The sequence below is a fragment of the Nicotiana attenuata genome, chromosome 7 (genome assembly GCF_001879085.1).
Source record: "Nicotiana attenuata strain UT chromosome 7, NIATTr2, whole genome shotgun sequence".
NCBI classification, from domain to species: Eukaryota; Viridiplantae; Streptophyta; class Magnoliopsida; order Solanales; family Solanaceae; genus Nicotiana; species Nicotiana attenuata.
The window spans coordinates 100651416-100657351 of record NC_031995.1 but is presented as its reverse complement, the minus strand read 5'-3'; positions in this window follow the sequence as shown (position 1 = coordinate 100657351).

Genomic DNA, 5936 nt, shown 5'->3' with positions numbered 1-5936 from the left:
CCCCAGTTTCCAATTTCGGGGGGAAATGAAAATTTTATTGAATTGTGACCGAACCCATAGGGCTGCCTACGTATCCCCTCTTAAACGGGAATCAGGTCAGGCGTAGTTCAATTTACATCATGTAGGGAAAACATAAAGATTACACATAGTAGCGCTTGACTACATCTGAATTAATCGGCTTTAGCCAAACTTCTCCGACCATTTCTGCAAGTATGAGGGCTCCGCCTGTCAGAACCCGGTGAACCATGTACGGACCTTGCCAGTTGGGAGAGAACTTCCCTTTGGCTTCATCTTGATGCGGAAAAATTTTCTTTAACACGAGCTGTCCCGGTGTGAACTGTCTTGGCTTGACTCTTTTGTTGAAGGCTCTGGACATTCTGTTTTGATAGAGTTGACCATGGCAAACTGCGTTCATCCTCTTTCCGTCTATAAGAGCTAGTTTCTCATAACGACTTTTCACCCATTCTACTTCGTCGAGCTCAGCTTCCTGTATGATCCTTAGGGAAGGAATTTCTACTTCAACGGGAATGAACGCCTCTGTACCATAAACCAGCAAATAGGGGGTTGCCCCGGTCGATGTGCGAACTGTGGTGCGATACCCCAATTGAGCAAACGCTAACTTCTCGTGCCATTGTTTATGTTTTTCTATCATTTTCCTCAATATCTTCTTGATATTCTTGTTGGAGGCTTCTACGGCTCCATTCATTTGAGGCCTGTAGGCTGAGGAATTCTTGTGTCTGATCTTGAAAGTCTCACACATGGTTTTCATCAAGTCGCTGTTGAGGTTGGAGCCATTATCCGTGATGATTGACTCTGGAATACCGAGTTGACAAACAATGCGGTCGCCGACAAAGTCTGCCACGAATTTCTTAGTCACTACTCTGTAAGATGCTGCTTCGACCCATTTGGTGAAATAGTCGATTGCTACTAGAATAAACCTGTGCCCGTTGGAAGCGGCAGGCTCGATTGGTCCAATAATATCCATTCCGCAAGCGGCGAATGTTCAAGGTGAGCTTGTTGCATTAAGCTCATTTGGAGGTACCATTATCATATCTGCATGTACTTGACATCGGTGGTATTTCCGGACATACTAGATGCAGTCCGTTTCCATAGGTATCCAAAAGTAACCATCCCGGAGTATCTTCTTTGCTAAGACAAAACCGTTCATATGTGGACCACAGGTCCCAACATGAATTTCTTCTAGTAGCCTGGATGCTTCCTTTGCGTCAACACACCTTAATAATCCCAAATCGGGAGTCCTCCTATACAGGATTCCTCCGCTGTGAAAGAACTTGTTGGACAACCTCCGAAGTGTGCGTTTTTGAGTATGACTGGCAAGCTCCGAGTACTCTCCTTTTGCCAAATATTCCCTGATATCATGAAACCAATGCTTTTCGTCTGCTTCTTCTTCAACATGGGCACAGTAAGCTGGCTGATCATGGATCTTTACTGGAATGGGATCAATGAAATTCTTATCCGGATGCTGTATCATAGATGATAGGGTGGCCAATGCATCGGCGAACTCATTCTGGACCCTGGGAACGTGTTGGAATTCTGTCCTCGTGAACCTCTTTCTTAATTCCTGTACATGATGCAAATACGGGAGTATCTTGGAGTTCTTGGTTGCCCATTCTTCACGCACCTGATGTATGAGTAGGTCCAAATCTCCAATCACTAGCAATTCTTGAATGTTCATGTCAATGGCCATTTTGAGCCCTAAGATGCAAGCTTAGTATTCGGCCATATTGTTGGTGCAGGGGAACTTGAGTTTGGCAGACACCGGATAATGCTGACCAGTTTCTGATACCAAGACTGCTCCTATGCCAACTCCTTTGAAGTTTGCTACTCCATCGAAGAACATTCTTCAACCGTCAAAGGATTCTGCAATGTCTTCTCCTACGAATGATACCTCTTCATCAGGAAAATACGTTTTCTGGGGTTCGTATTCTTCATCCACGGGATTCTCAACGAGGTGGTCTTCCAGTGCTTGTCCCTTGACCGCTTACTGAGTTACATAGACAACGTCAAACTCACTCAACAGGATTTTCCACTTGGCTAGCTTGCCAGTGGGCATGGGCTTTTGAAAGATGTACTTCAAAGGATCCATCCTTGATATGAGGTACGTAGTATAGGCACAAAAGTAATGTCTCAGCTTCTGAGCTACCCAAGTCAAAGCACAGCAGGTGTGTTCCAAAAGAGTATATCGGGCTTCGTACGGGGTAAACGTCTTGCTGAGATAATAGATGGCTTGTTCCTTCCTCCCCGTTTCATCATGCTGCCCCAGAACGCAATCGAAAGCTCCATCCAATACTGCGAGGTAGAGTAATAAAGGTCTACCTTGCTCGGGCGGGACCAAGACTGGCGGTGTTGACAGGTATTCCTTGATTTTGTCGAAGGCCTTTTGGCAGTCACCGGTCCATTTGGTAGCGGCGTCCTTCTTCAACATCTTAAAGATTGGCTCACAAATGACCGTAGATTGTTCTATGAACCAGCTGTTATAGTTAAGTCTTTCCAAGAAACTCATCACATCCTTCTTGTTCTTTGGCGGTGGTAGTTCTTGAATGGCTTTGACCTTTGATGGATCCAGTTCTATTCCTCAGCGACTCACAATAAACCCCAGCAATTTTCCAGCGGGTACCCCAAGCGCACTTTGCGGGATTCAGTTTCAGGTTGTACCTTCGCAATCTATTGAAGAACTTCCTCAAATCTTCCATGTGATCAGTGGCCTTCTCGGACTTGATGATAACATCATCCACATATACCTCAATTTCCTTGTGTATCATGTCATGAAAAATGGTAGTCATGGCCCTCATGTAGGTGGCCCCTGCATTTTTCAGGCCGAACGACATCATTTTGTAACAATACATTCCCCATGGCTTAATGAAAGCCGTTTTCTCAGCGTCTTCCTCATCCATCCAGATCTGATGATATCCAGCGAAGCAATCTACGAATGATTGTAGCTCATGCTTGGCGCAATTATCGATTAGGATATGTATGTTCGGCAAAGGGAAGTCATCTTTCGAACTGGACCGGTTGAGATCCCGGTAGTCGACACAGACTCTGACCTTCCCGTCCTTCTTTGGCACTGGGATGATGTTGGCTAACCATGTCGGGTATTCTACTACCCTGAGAACCTTAGCTTTGACTTGCTTAGTGACTTTTTCCTTGATTTTCAAACTCATGTCAGGCTTGAATTTTTTGAGCTTTTGCTTTACCGGCGGACATGTCGGATCGGTTGGCAGTTTGTGAGCCACAATACACATACTCAGACCAGTCATGTCATCATATGACCAGGCGAATATGTCTTTATATTCCCTTAGAAATTCTGTGTATTCCTTCTTTTCTGATGGCGATAAGTGAACGCTCATTCGTGTCTCCTTGACATTTTCTGCATCTCCCAGGTTAACAACTTCTGTCTCGTCCAGGTTGGACTTAGGTCTATTCTCAAAGTTCTCCACTTCTTTAACAATCTCCTCGGGTATGTCATCTTCTTCTGATCAATGTCTGTTTGTTGCATTGTCTCATTTCATGTCACAGTCATTGGTTCATCAAGATAAGTAATAGTAATGTTGTATAAGTAAAGTAATGAGAGAAAAATAATAATGAGTGTTGATTCATAAGAAAAGTCGAAATGCTTTGATAAATTTCATAACTGTTTTTAACATTAATGATCTTATTGCAGGAATTAAAATGCGAAAGGAAAATCATCTAGTAAATAAAAATAGTGCATGATGCTTGTTTTAGCCTTGCTACCCCGAGACTTGCCGGGCTCTGGTTGTCCTGATAGTCCAGTTATTGAGGCGCGCTCCTCTACTTACAACCTATATGGAAGGGCCTTCCTCCCCCTCCTCCTCAAGAATAACACAGCAATCCATATCATTGTCCTCTAAAAATAAGTTTTTCACTGCTGCGAATGCTTCTTCTTCGTCCGTTCCATAGACGACGTCAGCCTGTTGGAAAGTCTGCTTCAAATGCGGTATCGGTTGCCCTAGTGGGTAGTAAGGACCGCGCCATGGTGGCGACCAGTTGTAGAACTCTTCCCAGGTGTATTCGTACCCCAAGCCGAAAGTGGTGCCATGTTTCTTGAGTGTTATGGGTTTAGCGATTCCTTGGAGGTTTTTGCCGAGTCCTTTGCCAGGCTCGTACCCACCCCAATTCAATATACTCTCGATGTTGTTATCCCACCATTTGTCTTTGTCGACAACATTGACCCGCTCGATGTGGTGGTAGGTTTCTCCGCCTAGCTTTCGTCACCCTCTGATCGCTGGAATGGTCTGGCGACTATATATGGGGTTGCTACCGTTGCCGTGAATGATCACTTCCTGGTGATTCCATTCGAACTTTACTGTCTGGTGCAATGTTGATTCTATGGCCCCAACAACGTGAATCCATGGCCGTCCTAGCAGCAAGTTGTAGGATGCGGGCACATCTATCACCTGGAAATCAACATCAAACCAGGTTGGCCCCATTTCCAGGCATAGATTAATCTCCCCAATGGTGGACCTGTAAGACCCATAAAAGGCTTACATGTTGATTGCTCCTTCTTTTATCTCATGCATCCCTTTGCCCAACTTCTTGAGTGTCACCAGAGGACAGATGTTAAGGTTGGAACCCCCGTCGACCAGGATCCTGGTGATGAAATAGTCTTCGTATTGCACGGTGATGTGCGGGGCTTTGTAATGACCCAGCCCATCAGGCGGCAACTCGTCCTCATAAAAGGTGATTTTTTGGCTGTCTAGCACTTGCCCCACCATATTAGCCATTTCCCCGCCAGTGATGTTTCTTGGCACGTAGGCTTCACTCAGCACCTTCAACATAGCATTTTTGTGTGTTTTAGAATTCTGCAGCAATGAGAGGATGGATATCTGCGCTGGCGTCTTGTTCAACTGGTCTATGACCGAATACTCCTTGGCCTGTATTTTCATCCAAAGGTCATCCAGACCAGTCTCAATAAGGGGAGGCTGATTGGAGGCCTGCTTGCTTGATTCGGCTAGTTGTTCAGGGGCATAGACTCTACCAGTTCTTGTCATACCTTGAGCTGCGATAGTCTCTTCGAACCTGACCTTGCCTTTTCTCCTTGCCTCGGCTGTATAGTCCCAGGGTACATCCTTTGTATGGAATGGTGTCATGGTCGACATCGCCACTGGGATCGGCGTGGCAATCCTTACTCCGAATGGAGCATGTGCCCTGGGTGGTAAAACTGCAACGTCAAACGGTGCGGGTGCATTTGCCGGAGACATGAATTCGACCTCAATTGTTGCTGGTGTCTTTGCAGATGGCGTTGCTTCAAACTCTAGAGGGATAGACACATCTACCTCAGTGACCTCAGATGGTTGGATCCGGACTATGATGGGGTTGAGAGTAACTGCTGGTTTTTTTGGATCATCGCCTTCTGCGATCAGCCCGATGGATCCTTCTGGATCCCAATCATCCTCCACTTCAATCATGTGAATACCCCCGCCTTTATGATCTGGTAGAGGGTTGTTGCGGACATTTGGAGCGGGTTCCTTTGCCATAATAATCTTATTATCGATCGGAGACTGGATCTTGTCTTTCAAAGAACGACATTCGTCGATGGTGTGCCCTTTCATGCCGGAGTGGTATGCACATGATTTGTTTGGTTTAACCCACTAAGAAGGGTTCTCAGGAGTTGTAGCAGGGATGGGGGTGACATAACCAGCGGCTTTGAGTCTCTCGTACAACTGGTCAATAGGTTCAGCGATGGATGTATATTGTTTGGGAGGCCTGCGATCAAAATTTGGTCGGGGTCTAGGGAAGTTCTGACGTGCAGGAGATGATTGATAGTGGGATGGTTGAGTATTGTAAGTTTGGAAGACATATGCAGGTTGGGAATATCTAGGTGAGGTAGGCTGATATGTGGGAGGTGGAGATGACTGATAAGTTGGTGGTGGAGCTTGGTAGGAGGGTGCTTGGTA